Raw genomic sequence first — 17,323 nt, 5'->3', positions numbered from 1 at the left:
GCATTCTACTGGCCTAGGAGGTTTTCTGAATGCATAGGCAGAACAGTGGTTTGTATGCATTTTGTAGTATAATGTCATTCGTTTATGAGCGTCGCTACAGTGTGCATGCACGTTATCCATGTGAAGAGGCATAAGCAGATGCTACCATTCTGCGAGATTCCTGCAGAATGTGTACGAATTGCGTTGATATAGAGAGCACAAGTGAGCCAAAGTCAACGCCTCCGTGGCGCAATCGGCTAGCGCGTTCGGCTGTTAACCGAAAGGTTGGTGGTTCGAGCCCACCCGGGGGCGAAATCGTTTTAACCGTCACCGAGGTGAGGACATACATCAACTTTGTTAGAGATACACAGCTAGTGTGGCAATTTGGCTGCGAAGGAGTGATGCCACAGATGCTTATACACATTCAGGCAGGTGGCACTGTAGGTAAAAACATGGCCCTACACAGATGTTCTACTGTTTTCCTATTTATTCACCATGTGTGACACTGCAGTGGAGTGACGCCCACTACCAAAGATGTTTTATTTACATTCAATTTGAGCGTATACGTCGCGAGTGCCATATGACATGGCCTGTCTCTCGATGTCGATTTGTATTTTGTGTCTCTTAAGTGTCGGTCTGCAGTAGGCCGCTGTTGGCCGAGAGACGTGCAGTCGCCTTACATGAAGCCCCATGGGCAACGCCAGTGCCACTGTGATCAACAGAAAACTGTAGCCAGAGAGTGGAGCCGAAAGGCGCATTTCGCAGTCGAGCCACGTTATCCCACAAGCTGTGCACTAGGACAAGAAATTGCAGACCGCAAACGTTTGGTGGCCTGACGGTCGTCGCCGATCGTAAGGGCGAAACAGTCGAGAGATTTGGAGAACGGCAATGTGGACACTCCCAGAAGCAGCAGTGCGCCAAATCAATTATCTGGTCGAGGGCTGCAAGATTCAGTGTGATGATGTGAGAATTCGGGGATAGCTCGCAAATTCAAAGCTGCCGCCTTTTTAGCTCAGTGGTAGAGCACTGGTCTCGTAAAACAGGAGTCGTGAGTTCGAACCTCACAGAAGGCATCCATTTTCTTAACTTTCCTGCAACGTGCGGAGCTACCTCGAGCAATATCTATCACATGGCAGTACACTGAATGAAAGGGATGTTCTTCAACCTATGACAAGCATTCTACTGGCCTAGGAGGTTTTCTGAATGCATAGGCAGAACAGTGGTTTGTATGCATTTTGTAGTATAATGTCATTCGTTTATGAGCGTCGCTACAGTGTGCATGCACGTTATCCATGTGAAGAGGCATAAGCAGATGCTACCATTCTGCGAGATTCCTGCAGAATGTGTACGAATTGCGTTGATATAGAGAGCACAAGTAAGCCAAAGTCAACGCCTCCGTGGCGCAATCGGCTAGCGCGTTCGGCTGTTAACCGAAAGGTTGGTGGTTCAAGCCCACCCGGGGGCAAAATCGTTTTAACCGTCACCGAGGTGAGGACATACATCAACTTTGTTAGGGATACACAGCTAGTGTGGCAATTTGGCTGCGAAGGAGTGATGCCACAGATGCTTATACACATTCAGGCAGGTGGCACTGTAGGTAAAAACATGGCCCTACACAGACGTTCTACTGTTTTCCTATTTATTCACCATGTGTGACACTGCAGTGGAGCGACGCCCACTACAAAAGACGTTTTATTTACATTCAATTTCAACGTATACGTCGCGAGTGCCATATGACAGGGCCTGTCTCTCGATGTCGATTTGTATTTTGTGTCTCTTAAGTGTCGGTCTGCAGTAGGCCGCTGTTGGCCGAGAGACGTGCAGTCGCCTTACATGAAGCCCCATGTGCAACGCCAGTGCCACTGTGAACAACAGCAAACTGTAGCCAGAGAGTGGAGCCGAAAGGCGCATTTCGCAGTCGAGCCACGTTATCCCACAAGCTGTGCACTACGACAAGAAATTGCAGACCGCAAACGTTTGGTGGCCTGACGCTCGTCGCCGATCGTAAGGGCGAAACAGTCGAGAGATTTGGAGAACGGCAATGTGGACACTCCCAGAAGCAGCAGTGCGCCAAATCAATTATCTGGTCGAGGGCTGCAAGATTCAGTGTGATGAAGTGAGAATTCGGGGATAGCTCGCAAATTCAAAGCTGCCGCCTTCTTAGCTCAGTGGTAGAGCACTGGTCTCGTAAACCACGGGTCGTGAGTTCGAAACTCACAGAAGGCATCCATTTTTTTAACTTTCCTGCAACGTGCGGAGCTACCTCGAGCAGTGTCTATCACATGGCAGTACACTGAATGAAAGGGATGTTCTACAACCTATGACAAGTATTCTACTGGGCTAGGAGGTTTTCTGAATGCATAGGCAGAACAGTGGTTTGTATGCATTTTGTAGTATAATGTCATTCGTTTATGAGCGTCGCTACAGTGTGCATGCACGTTATCCATGTGAAGAGGCATAAGCAGATGCTACCATTCTGCGAGATTCCTGCAGAATGTGTACGAATTGCGTTGATATAGAGAGCACAAGTGAACCAAAGTCAACGCCTCCGTGGCGCAATCGGCTAGCGCGTTTGGCTGTTAGCCGAAAGGTTGGTGGTTCGAGCCCACCCGGGGGCGAAATCGTTTTAACCGTCACCGAGGTGAGGACATACATCAACTTTGTTAGAGATACACAGCTAGTGTGGCAATTTGGCTGCGAAGGAGTGATGCCACAGATGCTTATACACATTCAGGCAGGTGGCACTGTAGGTAAAAACATGGCCCTACACAGACGTTCTACTGTTTTCCTATTTATTCACCATGTGTGACACTGCAGTGGAGCGACGCCCACTACAAAAGACGTTTTATTTACATTCAATTTCAACGTATACGTCGCGAGTGCCATATGACAGGGCCTGTCTCTCGATGTCGATTTGTATTTTGTGTCTCTTAAGTGTCGGTCTGCAGTAGGCCGCTGTTGGCCGAGAGACGTGCAGTCGCCTTACATGAAGCCCCATGGGCAACGCCAGTGCCACTGTGAACAACAGCAAACTGTAGCCAGAGAGTGGAGCCGAAAGGCGCATTTCGCAGTCGAGCCACGTTATCCCACAAGCTGTGCACTAGGACAAGAAATTGCAGACCGCAAACGTTTGGTGGCCTGACGGTCGTCGCCGATCGTAAGGGCGAAAGAGTCGAGAGATTTGGAGAACGGCAATGTGGACACTCCCAGAAGCAGCAGTGCGCCAAATCAATTATCTGGTCGAGGGCTGCAAGATTCAGTGTGATGATGTGAGAATTCGGGGATAGCTCGCAAATTCAAAGCTGCCGCCTTCTTAGCTCAGTGGTAGAGCACTGGTCTCGTAAAACAGGAGTCGTGAGTTCGAACCTCACAGAAGGCATCCATTTATTTAACTTTCCTGCAACGTGCGGAGCTACCTCGAGCAATATCTATCACATGGCAGTACACTGAATGAAAGGGATGTTCTTCAACCTATGACAAGCATTCTACTGGCCTAGGAGGTTTTCTGAATGCATAGGCAGAACAGTGGTTTATATGCATTTTGTAGTATAATGTCATTCGTTTATGAGCGTCGCTACAGTGTGCATGCACGTTATCCATGTGAAGAGGCATAAGCAGATGCTACCATTCTGCGAGATTCCTGCAGAATGTGTACGAATTGCGTTGATATAGAGAGCACAAGTGAGCCAAAGTCAACGCCTCCGTGGCGCAATCGGCTAGCGCGTTCGGCTGTTAACCGAAAGGTTGGTGGTTCGAGCCCACCCGGGGGCAAAATCGTTTTAACCGTCACCGAGGTGAGGACATACATCAACTTTGTTAGAGATACACAGCTAGTGTGGCAATTTGGCTGCGAAGGAGTGATGCCACAGATGCTTATACACATTCAGGCAGGTGGCACTGTAGGTAAAAACATGGCCCTACACAGATGTTCTACTGTTTTCCTATTTATTCACCATGTGTGACACTGCAGTGGAGTGACGCCCACTACCAAAGACGTTTTATTTACATTCAATTTGAGCGTATACGTCGCGAGTGCCATATGACAGGGCCTGTCTCTCGATGTCGATTTGTATTTTGTGTCTCTTAAGTGTCGGTCTGCAGTAGGCCGCTGTTGGCCGAGCGACGTGCAGTCGCCTTACATGAAGCCCCATGGGCAACGCCAGTGCCACTGTGAACAACAGCAAACTGTAGCCAGAGAGTGGAGCCGAAAGGCGCATTTCGCAGTCGAGCCACGTTATCCCACAAGCTGTGCACTAGGACAAGAAATTGCAGACCGGAAACGTTTGGTGGCCTGACGGTCGTCGCCGATCGTAAGGGCGAAACAGTCGAGAGATTTGGAGAACGGCAATGTGGACACTCCCAGAAGCAGCAGTGCGCCAAATCAATTATCTGGTCGAGAGCTGCAAGATTCAGTGTGATGATGTGAGAATTCGGGGATAGCTCGCAAATTCAAAGCTGCCGCCTTCTTAGCTCAGTGGTAGAGCACTGGTCTCGTAAAACAGGAGTCGTGAGTTCGAACCTCACAGAAGGCATCCATTTATTTAACTTTCCTGCAACGTGCGGAGCTACCTCGAGCAATATCTATCACATGGCAGTACACTGAATGAAAGGGATGTTCTACAACCTATGACAAGTATTCTACTGGCCTAGGAGGTTTTCTGAATGCATAGGCAGAACAGTGGTTTGTATGCATTTTGTAGTATAATGTCATTCGTTTATGAGCGTCGCTACAGTGTGCATGCACGTTATCCATGTGAAGAGGCATAAGCAGATGCTACCATTCTGCGAGATTCCTGCAGAATGTGTACGAATTGCGTTGATATAGAGAGCACAAGTGAGCCAAAGTCAACGCCTCCGTGGCGCAATCGGCTAGCGCGTTCGGCTGTTAACCGAAAGGTTGGTGGTTCAAGCCCACCCGGGGGCGAAATCGTTTTAACCGTCACCGAGGTGAGGACATACGTCAACTTTGTTAGAGATACACAGCTAGTGTGGCAATTTGGCTGCGAAGGAGTGATGCCACAGATGCTTATACACATTCAGGCAGGTGGCACTGTAGGTAAAAACATGACCCTACACAGACGTTCTACTGTTTTCCTATTTATTCACCATGTGTGACACTGCAGTGGAGCGGCGCCCACTACAAAAGACGTTTTATTTACATTCAATTTCAGCGTATACGTCGCGAGTGCCATATGACAGGGCCTGTCTCTCGATGTCGATTTGTATTTTGTGTCTCTTAAGTGTCGGTCTGCAGTAGGCCGCTGTTGGCCGAGCGACGTGCAGTCGCCTTACATGAAGCCCCATGGGCAACGCCAGTGCCACTGTGAACAACAGCAAACTGTAGCCAGAGAGTGGAGCCGAAAGGCGCATTTCGCAGTCGAGCCACGTTATCCCAAAAGCTGTGCACTAGGACAAGAAATTGCAGACTGCAAACTTTTGGTGGCCTGACGGTCGTCGCCGATCGTAAGGGCGAAACAGTCGAGAGATTTGGTGAACGGCAATGTGGACACTCCCAGCAGCAGCAGTGCGCCAAATCAATTATCTGGTCGAGGGCTGCAAGATTCAGTGTGATGAAGTAAGAATTCGGGGATAGCTCGCAATTTTAAGGCTGCCGCCTTCTTAGCTCAGTGGTAGAGCACTGGTCTCGTAAACCAGGAGTCGTGAGTTCGAACCTCACAGAAGGCATCCATTTTTTTAACTTTCCTGCAACGTGCGGAGCTACCTCGAGCAATATCTATCACATGGCAGTACACTGAATGAAAGGGATGTTCTACAACCTATGTCAAGTATTCTACTGGCCTAGGAGGTTTTCTGAATGCATAGGCAGAACAGTGGTTTGTATGCATTTTGTAGTATAATGTCATTCGTTTATGAGCGTCGCTACAGTGTGCATGCACGTTATCCATGTGAAGAGGCATAAGCAGATGCTACCATTCTGCGAGATTCCTGCAGAATGTGTACGAATTGCGTTGATATAGAGAGCACAAGTGAGCCAAAGTCAACGCCTCCGTGGCGCAATCGGCTAGCGCGTTCGGCTGTTATCCGAAAGGTTGGTGGTTCAAGCCCACCCGGGGGCGAAATCGTTTTAACCGTCACCGAGGTGAGGACATACGTCAACTTTGTTAGAGATACACAGCTAGTGTGGCAATTTGGCTGCGAAGGAGTGATGCCACAGATGCTTATACACATTCAGCCAGGTGGCACTGTAGGTAAAAACATGACCCTACACAGACGTTCTACTGTTTTCCTATTTATTCACCATGTGTGACACTGCAGTGGAGCGGCGCCCACTACAAAAGACGTTTTATTTACATTCAATTTCAGCGTATACGTCGCGAGTGCCATATGACAGGGCCTGTCTCTCGATGTCGATTTGTATTTTGTGTCTCTTAAGTGTCGGTCTGCAGTAGGCCGCTGTTGGCCGAGCGACGTGCAGTCGCCTTACATGAAGCCCCATGGGCAACGCCAGTGCCACTGTGAACAACAGCAAACTGTAGCCAGAGAGTGGAGCCGAAAGGCGCATTTCGCAGTCGAGCCACGTTATCCCAAAAGCTGTGCACTAGGACAAGAAATTGCAGACTGCAAACTTTTGGTGGCCTGACGGTCGTCGCCGATCGTAAGGGCGAAACAGTCGAGAGATTTGGTGAACGGCAATGTGGACACTCCCAGCAGCAACAGTGCGCCAAATCAATTATCTGGTCGAGGGCTGCAAGATTCAGTGTGATGAAGTGAGAATTCGGGGATAGCTCGCAATTTCAAAGCTGCCGCCTTCTTAGCTCAGTGGTAGAGCACTGGTCTCGTAAACCAGGAGTCGTGAGTTCGAACCTCACAGAAGGCATGCATTTTTTTAACTTTCCTGCAACGTGCGGAGCTACCTCGAGCAATATCTATCACATGGCAGTACACTGAATGAAAGGGATGTTCTACAACCTATGACAAGTATTCTACTGGCCTAGGAGGTTTTCTGAATGCATAGGCAGAACAGTGGTTTGTATGCATTTTGTAGTATAATGTCATTCGTTTATGAGCGTCGCTACAGTGTGCATGCACGTTATCCATGTGAAGAGGCATAAGCAGATGCTACCATTCTGCGAGATTCCTGCAGAATGTGTACGAATTGCGTTGATATAGAGAGCACAAGTGAGCCAAAGTCAACGCCTCCGTGGCGCAATCGGCTAGCGCGTTCGGCTGTTAACCGAAAGGTTGTTGGTACAAGCCCACCCGGGGGCGACATCGTTTTAACCGTCACCGAGGTGAGGACATACGTCAACTTTGTTAGAGATACACAGCTAGTGTGGCAATTTGGCTGCGAAGGAGTGATGCCACAGATGCTTATACACATTCAGGCAGGTGGCACTGTAGGTAAAAACATGACCCTACACAGACGTTCTACTGATTTCCTATTTATTCACCATGTGTGACACTGCAGTGGAGCGGCGCCCACTACAAAAGACGTTTTATTTACATTCAATTTCAGCGTATACGTCGCGAGTGCCATATGACAGGGCCTGTCTCTCGATGTCGATTTGTATTTTGTGTCTCTTAAGTGTCGGTCTGCAGTAGGCCGCTGTTGGCCGAGCGACGTGCAGTCGCCTTACATGAAGCCCCATGGGCAACGCCAGTGCCACTGTGAACAACAGCAAACTGTAGCCAGAGAGTGGAGCCGAAAGGCGCATTTCGCAGTCGAGCCACGTTATCCCAAAAGCTGTGCACTAGGACAAGAAATTGCAGACTGCAAACTTTTGGTGGCCTGACGGTCGTCGCCGATCGTAAGGGCGAAACAGTCGAGAGATTTGGTGAACGGCAATGTGGACACTCCCAGCAGCAGCAGTGCGCCAAATCAATTATCTGGTCGAGGGCTGCAAGATTCAGTGTGATGAAGTAAGAATTCGGGGATAGCTCGCAATTTCAAGGCTGCCGCCTTCTTAGCTCAGTGGTAGAGCACTGGTCTCGTAAACCAGGAGTCGTGAGTTCGAACCTCACAGAAGGCATCCATTTTTTTAACTTTCCTGCAACGTGCGGAGCTACCTCGAGCAATATCTATCACATGGCAGTACACTGAATGAAAGGGATGTTCTACAACCTATGTCAAGTATTCTACTGGCCTAGGAGGTTTTCTGAATTCATAGGCAGAACAGTGGTTTGTATGCATTTTGTAGTATAATGTCATTCGTTTATGAGCGTCGCTACAGTGTGCATGCACGTTATCCATGTGAAGAGGCATAAGCAGATGCTACCATTCTGCGAGATTCCTGCAGAATGTGTACGAATTGCATTGATATAGAGAGCACAAGTGAGCCAAAGTCAACGCCTCCGTGGCGCAATCGGCTAGCGCGTTCGGCTGTTATCCGAAAGGTTGGTGGTTCAAGCCCACCCGGGGGCGAAATCGTTTTAACCGTCACCGAGGTGAGGACATACGTCAACTTTGTTAGAGATACACAGCTAGTGTGGCAATTTGGCTGCGAAGGAGTGATGCCACAGATGCTTATACACATTCAGCCAGGTGGCACTGTAGGTAAAAACATGACCCTACACAGACGTTCTACTGTTTTCCTATTTATTCACCATGTGTGACACTGCAGTGGAGCGGCGCCCACTACAAAAGACGTTTTATTTACATTCAATTTCAGCGTATACGTCGCGAGTGCCATATGACAGGGCCTGTCTCTCGATGTCGATTTGTATTTTGTGTCTCTTAAGTGTCGGTCTGCAGTAGGCCGCTGTTGGCCGAGCGACGTGCAGTCGCCTTACATGAAGCCCCATGGGCAACGCCAGTGCCACTGTGAACAACAGCAAACTGTAGCCAGAGAGTGGAGCCGAAAAGCGCATTTCGCAGTCGAGCCACGTTATCCCAAAAGCTGTGCACTAGGACAAGAAATTGCAGACTGCAAACTTTTGGTGGCCTGACGGTCGTCGCCGATCGTAAGGGCGAAACAGTCGAGAGATTTGGTGAACGGCAATGTGGACACTCCCAGCAGCAGCAGTGCGCCAAATCAATTATCTGGTCGAGGGCTGCAAGATTCAGTGTGATGAAGTGAGAATTCGGCGATAGCTCGCAATTTCAAAGCTGCCGCCTTCTTAGCTCAGTGGTACAGCACTGGTCTCGTAAACCAGGAGTCGTGAGTTCGAACCTCACAGAAGGCATCCATTTTTTTAACTTTCCTGCAACGTGCGGAGCTACCTCGAGCAATATCTATCACATGGCAGTACACTGAATGAAAGGGATGTTCTACAACCTATGACAAGTATTCTACTGGCCTAGGAGGTTTTCTGAATGCATAGGCAGAACAGTGGTTTGTATGCATTTTGTAGTATAATGTCATTCGTTTATGAGCGTCGCTACAGTGTGCATGCACGTTATCCATGTGAAGAGGCATAAGCAGATGCTACCATTCTGCGAGATTCCTGCAGAATGTGTACGAATTGCGTTGATATAGAGAGCACAAGTGAGCCAAAGTCAACGCCTCCGTGGCGCAATCGGCTAGCGCGTTCGGCTGTTAACCGAAAGGTTTGTGGTTCAAGCCCACCCGGGGGCGACATCGTTTTAACCGTCACCGAGGTGAGGACATACGTCAACTTTGTTAGAGATACACAGCTAGTGTGGCAATTTGGCTGCGAAGGAATGATGCCACAGATGCTTATACACATTCAGGCAGGTGGCACTGTAGGTAAAAACATGACCCTACACAGACGTTCTACTGTTTTCCTATTTATTCACCATGTGTGAAACTGCAGTGGAGCGGCGCCCACTACAAAAGACGTTTTATTTACATTCAATTTCAGCGTATACGTCGCGAGTGCCATATGACAGGGCCTGTCTCTCGATGTCGATTTGTATTTTGTGTGTCTTAAGTGTCGGTCTGCAGTAGGCCGCTGTTGGCCGAGCGACGTGCAGTCGCCTTACATGAAGCCCCATGGGCAACGCCAGTGCCACTGGGAACAACAGCAAACTGTAGCCAGAGAGTGGAGCCGAAAGGCGCATTTCGCAGTCGAGCCACGTTATCCCACAAGCTGTGCACTAGGACAAGAAATTGCAGACTGCAAACTTTTGGTGGCCTGACGGTCGTCGCCGATCGTAAGGGCGAAACAGTCGAGAGATTTGGTGAACGGCAATGTGGACACTCCCAGCAGCAGCAGTGCGCCAAATCAATTATCTGGTCGAGGGCTGCAAGATTCAGTGTGATGAAGTGAGAATTCGGCGATAGCTCGCAAATTCAAACCTGCCGCCTTCTTAGCTCAGTGGTAGAGCACTGGTCTCGTAAACCAGGAGTCGTGAGTTCGAACCTCACAGAAGGCATGCATTTTTTTAACTTTCCTGCAACGTGCGGAGCTACCTCGAGCAATATCTATCACATGGCAGTACACTGAATGAAAGGGATGTTCTACATCCTATGACAAGTATTCTACTGGCCTAGGAGGTTTTCTGAATGCATAGGCAGAACAGTGGTTTGTATGCATTTTGTAGTATAATGTCATTCGTTTATGAGCGTCGCTACAGTGTGCATGCACGTTATCCATGTGAAGAGGCATAAGCAGATGCTACCATTCTGCGAGATTCCTGCAGAATGTGTACGAATTGCGTTGATATACAGAGCACAAGTGAGCCAAAGTCAACGCCTCCGTGGCGCAATCGGCTAGCGCGTTCGGCTGTTAACCGAAAGGTTGTTGGTTCAAGCCCACCCGGGGGCGACATCGTTTTAACCGTCACCGAGGTGAGGACATACGTCAACTTTGTTAGAGATACACAGCTAGTGTGGCAATTTGGCTGCGAAGGAGTGATGCCACAGATGCTTATACACATTCAGGCAGGTGGCACTGTAGGTAAAAACATGACCCTACACAGACGTTCTACTGTTTTCCTACTTATTCACCATGTGTGACACTGCAGTGGAGCGGCGCCCACTACAAAAGACGTTTTATTTACATTCAATTTCAGCGTATACGTCGCGAGTGCCATATGACAGGGCCTGTCTCTCGATGTCGATTTGTATTTTGTGTCTCTTAAGTGTCGGTCTGCAGTAGGCCGCTGTTGGCCGAGCGACGTGCAGTCGCCTTACATGAAGCCCCATGGGCAACGCCAGTGCCACTGTGAACAACAGCAAACTGTAGCCAGAGAGTGGAGCCGAAAGGCGCAATTCGCAGTCGAGCCACGTTATCCCAAAAGCTGTGCACTAGGACAAGAAATTGCAGACTGCAAACTTTTGGTGGCCTGACGGTCGTCGCCGATCGTAAGGGCGAAACAGTCGAGAGATTTGGTGAACGGCAATGTGGACACTCCCAGCAGCAGCAGTGCGCCAAATCAATTATCTGGTCGAGGGCTGCAAGATTCAGTGTGATGAAGTGAGAATTCGGGGATAGCTCGCAATTTCAAAGCTGCCGCCTTCTTAGCTCAGTGGACAGTCAGCCAGCGGCTGCGCTGGAGGTCGGACGTGCCGTGCTGTGTGCTGTGCTGCGTTAGCTCCGCGTGGTAAGTCTCTGCTCTTGCTGCAACGCGTCGCTGTCTATAGTATTTGTGTAGACATGAAAAAGAATTAAGAGATGTCGCAACCGCAACGAAAAGATACTTTGAAATTCACGTTTAATCGCAACTTTGTCCGACCGAGGTCATTTGATGTTGAACAGTGGTTAGAGGATGATGTTAAAATAGGACTTGATGATATTATCGGCATACATTTCTCGATTATGAACAGTGTGGTTTTCGTGAAACTTGCCAGTCCAGAATTGTGTGAAAGGATAGTTCGATCTTGTGGTGGCATTGTGAAATTTAAACATGCTGACGGAAATGTTGGGGAGGTTACCGTTGCCCATGCTGGTCTAGGTATTCGGCCCGTGCGAGTCTTTGAACTTCCCTTTGAAATTACAAGTGACCAGATAAATGCTGTTATTGCTCCATACGGGAAAGTTTTGAGTAATATTGCCGAACGGTGGTCTGCTGCACACAAATTCCCTGTTTTGAATGGTGTGCGCCAATTAAAAGTCGAATTGCAGAAGCACATTCCGTCGTTTATAAACGTCTGCGGATATAGAGCTGTTGTGATGTATCATGACCAACCGAAAACGTGTGCTGTCTGCAATTTACCAGGCACGTTCGTGCAGACTGTGTTCAAAGGCGAGTGGCGCAACTGCCTGCCGGCGATGCCGTCAGGCCCCCTGCTATGTCAACGCTGCCCGTGACATATGTCGCCGTAGCGCGCGGTTTTGCAAGTGCCACTGCGCCCCCCGAAGTTACTACGAATACCGACCCACAAGCGACCGACCAACCGACCGACTCAGGTGTAGCATCTGTAGACACTCAACCCTCCTGCGAAGACATATCTGCTCCTGCCCTTGTCGCCGTGGAATCGCCCAATGAGGCAATGGATACGGACGCGACCTCAGTCGCTTCGGGTAGTGCTCCTCTGCATCCTGGAGCTTCTTTAGGAGGTATCAAAAGCGTATCAGGTGCACAGAAAACGGACTCGCAACCAGCCGTTTCTAGTGGTGCTCTTCCGAATCCTGCAGCTGCCTTAGGCACTGACCACAGCCCGTCAAGTGCAATGAAATCAGACCTGGCGTCAGTCACTTCGAGTAGTGCTACTTTGCAACCTGAGGCTTCTTCAGGTACCGTCCAAAGTCCACCACGAGACGCATCTCCCAAGAAATCTAAAAAACGGAGGATCGCGCGTCAAGGTGCAGAGCAGACTGCACCACAACTGCGTGAACAGGCGAAGCAAATAGGGGGCAAAATACGTCAATCTGCATCTGAGAACTTGCAGTGCAATTAGCAGTCATCTAACGAAGACCCTGTGTCCTTGGATAGTACCTCCGGTTCTGCCAGTTTGCCCTCCGATGACGTAGCAATTACCCGAACCGAAGATAAAAATCACCAGCAAACACCTGAATATAGTGCACCACTTAATGACGAACCGATGACAGGGCTGTCGAATCCGATGGCAGACGATGTCGACGACACTACAAAGGAGGACGAAATTATGGACACCACAGGAACCGTTACAGTCACCACGATGGCCACACCACGCGATGACGTCGTCTTGAATGTCATCGCCGCGACGGATACTGTCCCAGACACGGAGAAGCCGACTGATCCCTTCCCAAGTCATGAATATTTCTAGTCTGAACGGTTTTACTGACTTGTGTCCACATGTCTCTCGGGTCAGATTTCTTAATGTTTTTTCGAAATGATATGTTGACAGAGTTTTTCCTAATTACACTCCCGTCTTGGCTAACGTAGTTCCGTTGCAGGCCTATAAGATCGCTACGCTGAACATCAATAAAATTTGTAGCCCATTTAATTTACAAAATTTAAAAGATTTCCTGTATGCAGCTGATGTGGACATTTTGTTTTTACAAGAAGTAACAAACATCGAACTTGACTTCATACAGGGGTATAATGCTATAGTCAATCCTGGAATTGGATGTGATTTGGGTACCGCATTTCTTTTCAAAGAGGGCGTCGTCATTACAGACGTAACAAAACTGCCTAACGGCAGAGGCATTGCCGGCACGCTTTATAACACCAGGATTATTAATGTCTATGCCCCATCTGGTTCTACCAATCGGTGCCAACGAGCACAGTTTTTTAAGGAGGGAATTGTTCCTTTGTTTGGTGTACACTGCACCCATACCATCCTTGGAGGCGACTTTAACAGTGTCATACATGCCAAAGACCAAACTCCGAACTACAACAAATCGCCGGACCTGGAACGTATCGTCACCGAGCTCCGTTTAACTGATTCGTGGGAGCAAAAGCACGGCGCGGCACCCGGCTTTACCCACCTCACTAATCATTCAGCGAGCCGGTTGGATCGAATATATGTCTCGCCCAATCTGAAACACCGCATCCTGCAGTCTGAAGTTTGGCCAACCGTTTTTTCGGACCACGCTGCATATATATGCACATTAAATTTGGAACGACAAGGAACCTGTCGATATAAAGGGCCATGGAAACTTAATGTTTCACACTTAAAAGATCCTGCCTGTCGAGAAGCCTTTCTCACCACTTGGAGAGCCTGCGAGACCAAACTCAGCTCTTACCACTCGACCTTGGATTGGTGGCTCAAATGCGCCAAACCTCAGATCCGGAGATGTTTCATCAACTACTCCCGGGAGAAGAGCTTTTGGCGGAAAAGAACGATAGAATTTTACTTTCATTGTCTCCGAGAACTCTACCTGCAAGGTGCTACAGCTATTGGGAACCATGGGAGAATTAAAAAATTCCAGGCAAAAATACTGACATTAAGGCGACAACAGCTTGAAGGATACCAAATAAGGTCAAGAGCAGAGACTGTGGCGCAAAAAGAAGCCACTTCGATATATCATGTGATTCGTGAAACTAAACGAGGATTCCGCAAAATACTGACGGAGCTTAAAACTGATAATGGAACCACCTTGACAATGCACAACGACATAAAAGCAGAAATACTAACCCATTTCGGCAACTTGTTTTCACATAAAGAGGTAGACGAAAAAGCACAGGACGATTTACTGACCCGCCTGCAAGGACGCGTTGGTAACGCGTACGCGGAAGCTCTAATAGCGGAGGCGACCGAAGACGATGTACACTATGCTGTCTATCAAAGTGCAAAAAATAAATCCCCTGGAGCTGACGGCATACCAGCAGAATTTTATCAAGTCTTCTGGGAACATATAAAACATAGAATTACATGCATCTGTAATGAACTTCTGAACCTCAATAAGGAGATACCGAAAGATTTTCGCGAAGGTATGATAGTGTTAATCGCAAAAAAATCGGCTGGCAAAAAAATTGGAAATTTGAGACCAATCACTCTGCTGAACAGTGACTATAAAATTTTTTCGCGGCTCTTAGCCCACAGACTTAAAAATGTAATGGCCAGCGTCACCGGCCCATATCAGTCTAGCGTGGGCAAAGATAGGAAAATTCAGCAGACGCTGTCCGACTACCGCGACATAATTTCAATAGCAGAAGTATGTCGACTAAAATGTGCCATCGTGTCGTTAGATTTCGATAAAGCCTTCGACAGGATCAGCCACTCCTACCTCCTGAAAACGATGGGCGCAATGGGTTTTCCGCCGAGATTCGTCGACCTCATACGACGTTTGGTAACGAATAACTCCTCCAGAATCATCATAAATGGACAGCCTAGCCGGCCAGTCGAGATCGCATGTTCCGTCAGGCAAGGTTGTCCGTTGTCCATGGCACTTTTTGCCATGGCCATCGAACCTTTGCTCGCTACCTTGACTCAGCGGTTACAAGGATTGCAAATACGAGGAAACAAAATAATATGTAAAGCTTATGCGGACGATGTTGGGTTTCTCGTTATGAATGTAGCGGAAGTCGAGACGGCAATGCACATAATAGAAAAATACGAACGAGCGTCAGCCGCGAGGTTAAACAAAACCAAGTCCGGCATATTCAATATCGGACGTGGCATTGGCATGCGCACACACGGTCAGTTACGTGAGCTAACAGCCTTGAAGTGTCTCGGCATTGATTTCCGAAAAAATATACGTCAAACTATTGCGGCCAACTATAGACAAGTACTAACTACCATACGAGCTAGTGTACGGACACATAGTATTCGACAGTTAAATGAAATTCAGAGAGTGTCTTTAGCGAACGTCTCTATTACTTCCAAAGTCAATTATGTCGCCCAGATACTGCCAATACCCGCCGGCATCGCCAGACAAATTATGTCAGCAATAGGCTATTTTGTGAGCCGTGGCCACATATTTAAAATCCAGTATGACACTCTGACGCTCGCCACTAATAATGGCGGCTTAAACTTAACGAATGTTACTAAAAAGTCGCAGGCTCTGTACATCTCCAATACGTTTCAACAATGGAGACAATCCGGCAGCTGCATCGCCGCGCACTTGCTATCTGAAATAGCTCCAGATGACCTCTCTCCGCCTATTAATGTGCAGCACATACCGAGCGGACTTTACCATTTACGATGGTTTTTAATAGAATATAGCTACCTACATTCAAGAATTCCGGAAAAAGACATGACAAACGTAAAAGAAATATATGGCAAATTGATGGGAGAAAAGAAGAACAACAAAATAGAACAAAACTATCCATGTTCTAACTGGAAAGTGATATGGGCAAATATTCATAACCGTAACTTAGCTACTCATCTGAAAGCAACATGGTACTTTGTTGTAAATAGGAAAGTTGCAACAAACTCGAAACTTTATTCGATCCACTTAGCGGATTCGCCTTTGTGTGCAACGTGTAGTTTAATTGATAACGAAGAACATCGTTTCGTGTGCGACAAGGTTAAAGATATCTGGCTGAATGTCCGACGAAAGCTGGCACTCATCCTTCGAACGTCACCTAACGCTATAACGCCTGCGGACTTTTTGACACCGGATGATGTACCCTTTCCTAACACGAAACGCAACGCAGTCAATTGGCTGAAAGCGGCAACGGTCCATTACCTCTTCACGAAGGAAGAGAAAAGCCAAGAGGATTTTTGGATCTCTCTGCTAACTGAGCATCACATGTTACTGAAGACTAGTAAATATAAAGAAACATACGCAAATTTTTTAATCAAGACCTTGATGTAAAAGAATTAACAAGAAATATCTGCGGACACAGAAGACAAACGTAAGAGAGTGTTCACCACTACTAACTTACTTAACAATCGTGAAAAAAAAAAAAAATTATTTTAGTTTTTACCGGAATTGCCGTTCTTTGAGTTCAACGTTTATTAATTTATTTTTCAAGAAGCCATTATAAATAGTTGCTTCTCACCGAATATGGTTTGTTTTTTAAGCATTTTCAGAGAGAAGAGGCAGTTTCGAAATGCCCTCTGACGTTTCTTTGTCAAGGAAGACTATTTGCTTTAAGTGTGACAACAAAAAACAGCGATGAAGAAGGAAACAAACTGAACATAACTTCTGTTTCTACCTACTGAAGACTTCATTCTTTTTTCACGTTATCAATAAGCCCAAAGAAGGGGTACATTAGTTTCTCCACGATAAAGGGATTAACTTCGTCTCATCAGTTTATGGTAATGTACATGGCGTGAGAAGCCGACGCCGATGAAGGCGAACTATGGAGAGCGCAAGGCTGGGCTAAAAGGGGTGATGGGAGGCCCAAAAAAAAATAAAAAAAAAAAAAAAAAATGGAAAAAAAAATAAATAAAAAAGTCGGTAGAGCATGATATTCTTAATCGCAAGGTCGAGGGTTCGAGCCCCACCTTGGGCGGAACGGGATTTTGTTCCGCTGCAGATGTAAAAAAAAAAAAAAAAAAAAAAGTGGTAGAGCACTGGTCTCGTTAACCAGGAGTCGTGAGTTCGAACCTCACAGAAGGCATCCATTTTTTTAACTTTCCTGCAACGTGCGGAGCTACCTCGA

The 17,323-nt window shown here is 47.6% G+C and overlaps 19 non-coding genes across 19 annotated transcripts; all 19 read left to right on the top strand.

The window, feature by feature from the left end:
- The first annotated feature begins 217 nt into the window (after positions 1-217).
- On the top strand, positions 218-291 carry Trnan-guu (transfer RNA asparagine (anticodon GUU)). The gene has a single exon. It is a non-coding gene; the product is annotated as a tRNA-Asn (tRNA).
- Positions 292-980: 689 nt separating this feature from the next.
- Trnat-cgu (transfer RNA threonine (anticodon CGU)) lies at positions 981-1,052 on the top strand. Its single transcript has one exon. It is a non-coding gene; the product is annotated as a tRNA-Thr (tRNA).
- A 318-nt stretch (positions 1,053-1,370) lies between these two features.
- Positions 1,371-1,444, top strand: Trnan-guu (transfer RNA asparagine (anticodon GUU)). Its single transcript has one exon. It is a non-coding gene; the product is annotated as a tRNA-Asn (tRNA).
- Positions 1,445-2,133: 689 nt separating this feature from the next.
- On the top strand, positions 2,134-2,205 carry Trnat-cgu (transfer RNA threonine (anticodon CGU)). Its single transcript has one exon. It is a non-coding gene; the product is annotated as a tRNA-Thr (tRNA).
- Positions 2,206-2,523: 318 nt separating this feature from the next.
- On the top strand, positions 2,524-2,597 carry Trnan-guu (transfer RNA asparagine (anticodon GUU)). The gene has a single exon. It is a non-coding gene; the product is annotated as a tRNA-Asn (tRNA).
- Positions 2,598-3,286: 689 nt separating this feature from the next.
- Positions 3,287-3,358, top strand: Trnat-cgu (transfer RNA threonine (anticodon CGU)). The gene has a single exon. It is a non-coding gene; the product is annotated as a tRNA-Thr (tRNA).
- Positions 3,359-3,676: 318 nt separating this feature from the next.
- Positions 3,677-3,750, top strand: Trnan-guu (transfer RNA asparagine (anticodon GUU)). Its single transcript has one exon. It is a non-coding gene; the product is annotated as a tRNA-Asn (tRNA).
- A 689-nt stretch (positions 3,751-4,439) lies between these two features.
- On the top strand, positions 4,440-4,511 carry Trnat-cgu (transfer RNA threonine (anticodon CGU)). Its single transcript has one exon. It is a non-coding gene; the product is annotated as a tRNA-Thr (tRNA).
- Positions 4,512-4,829: 318 nt separating this feature from the next.
- Positions 4,830-4,903, top strand: Trnan-guu (transfer RNA asparagine (anticodon GUU)). The gene has a single exon. It is a non-coding gene; the product is annotated as a tRNA-Asn (tRNA).
- A 689-nt stretch (positions 4,904-5,592) lies between these two features.
- Trnat-cgu (transfer RNA threonine (anticodon CGU)) lies at positions 5,593-5,664 on the top strand. The gene has a single exon. It is a non-coding gene; the product is annotated as a tRNA-Thr (tRNA).
- Positions 5,665-5,982: 318 nt separating this feature from the next.
- On the top strand, positions 5,983-6,056 carry Trnan-guu (transfer RNA asparagine (anticodon GUU)). Its single transcript has one exon. It is a non-coding gene; the product is annotated as a tRNA-Asn (tRNA).
- A 689-nt stretch (positions 6,057-6,745) lies between these two features.
- On the top strand, positions 6,746-6,817 carry Trnat-cgu (transfer RNA threonine (anticodon CGU)). Its single transcript has one exon. It is a non-coding gene; the product is annotated as a tRNA-Thr (tRNA).
- A 318-nt stretch (positions 6,818-7,135) lies between these two features.
- Trnan-guu (transfer RNA asparagine (anticodon GUU)) lies at positions 7,136-7,209 on the top strand. The gene has a single exon. It is a non-coding gene; the product is annotated as a tRNA-Asn (tRNA).
- A 689-nt stretch (positions 7,210-7,898) lies between these two features.
- Positions 7,899-7,970, top strand: Trnat-cgu (transfer RNA threonine (anticodon CGU)). Its single transcript has one exon. It is a non-coding gene; the product is annotated as a tRNA-Thr (tRNA).
- Positions 7,971-8,288: 318 nt separating this feature from the next.
- Positions 8,289-8,362, top strand: Trnan-guu (transfer RNA asparagine (anticodon GUU)). The gene has a single exon. It is a non-coding gene; the product is annotated as a tRNA-Asn (tRNA).
- A 689-nt stretch (positions 8,363-9,051) lies between these two features.
- On the top strand, positions 9,052-9,123 carry Trnat-cgu (transfer RNA threonine (anticodon CGU)). The gene has a single exon. It is a non-coding gene; the product is annotated as a tRNA-Thr (tRNA).
- Positions 9,124-9,441: 318 nt separating this feature from the next.
- Trnan-guu (transfer RNA asparagine (anticodon GUU)) lies at positions 9,442-9,515 on the top strand. The gene has a single exon. It is a non-coding gene; the product is annotated as a tRNA-Asn (tRNA).
- A 689-nt stretch (positions 9,516-10,204) lies between these two features.
- On the top strand, positions 10,205-10,276 carry Trnat-cgu (transfer RNA threonine (anticodon CGU)). The gene has a single exon. It is a non-coding gene; the product is annotated as a tRNA-Thr (tRNA).
- Positions 10,277-10,594: 318 nt separating this feature from the next.
- Trnan-guu (transfer RNA asparagine (anticodon GUU)) lies at positions 10,595-10,668 on the top strand. Its single transcript has one exon. It is a non-coding gene; the product is annotated as a tRNA-Asn (tRNA).
- Positions 10,669-17,323: the final 6,655 nt, after the last annotated feature.

This window comes from Schistocerca gregaria, chromosome 5 (genome assembly GCF_023897955.1).
Source record: "Schistocerca gregaria isolate iqSchGreg1 chromosome 5, iqSchGreg1.2, whole genome shotgun sequence".
Taxonomy (NCBI): Eukaryota; Metazoa; Arthropoda; class Insecta; order Orthoptera; family Acrididae; genus Schistocerca; species Schistocerca gregaria.
This window is presented reverse-complemented; position numbering and strand designations above follow the sequence as displayed.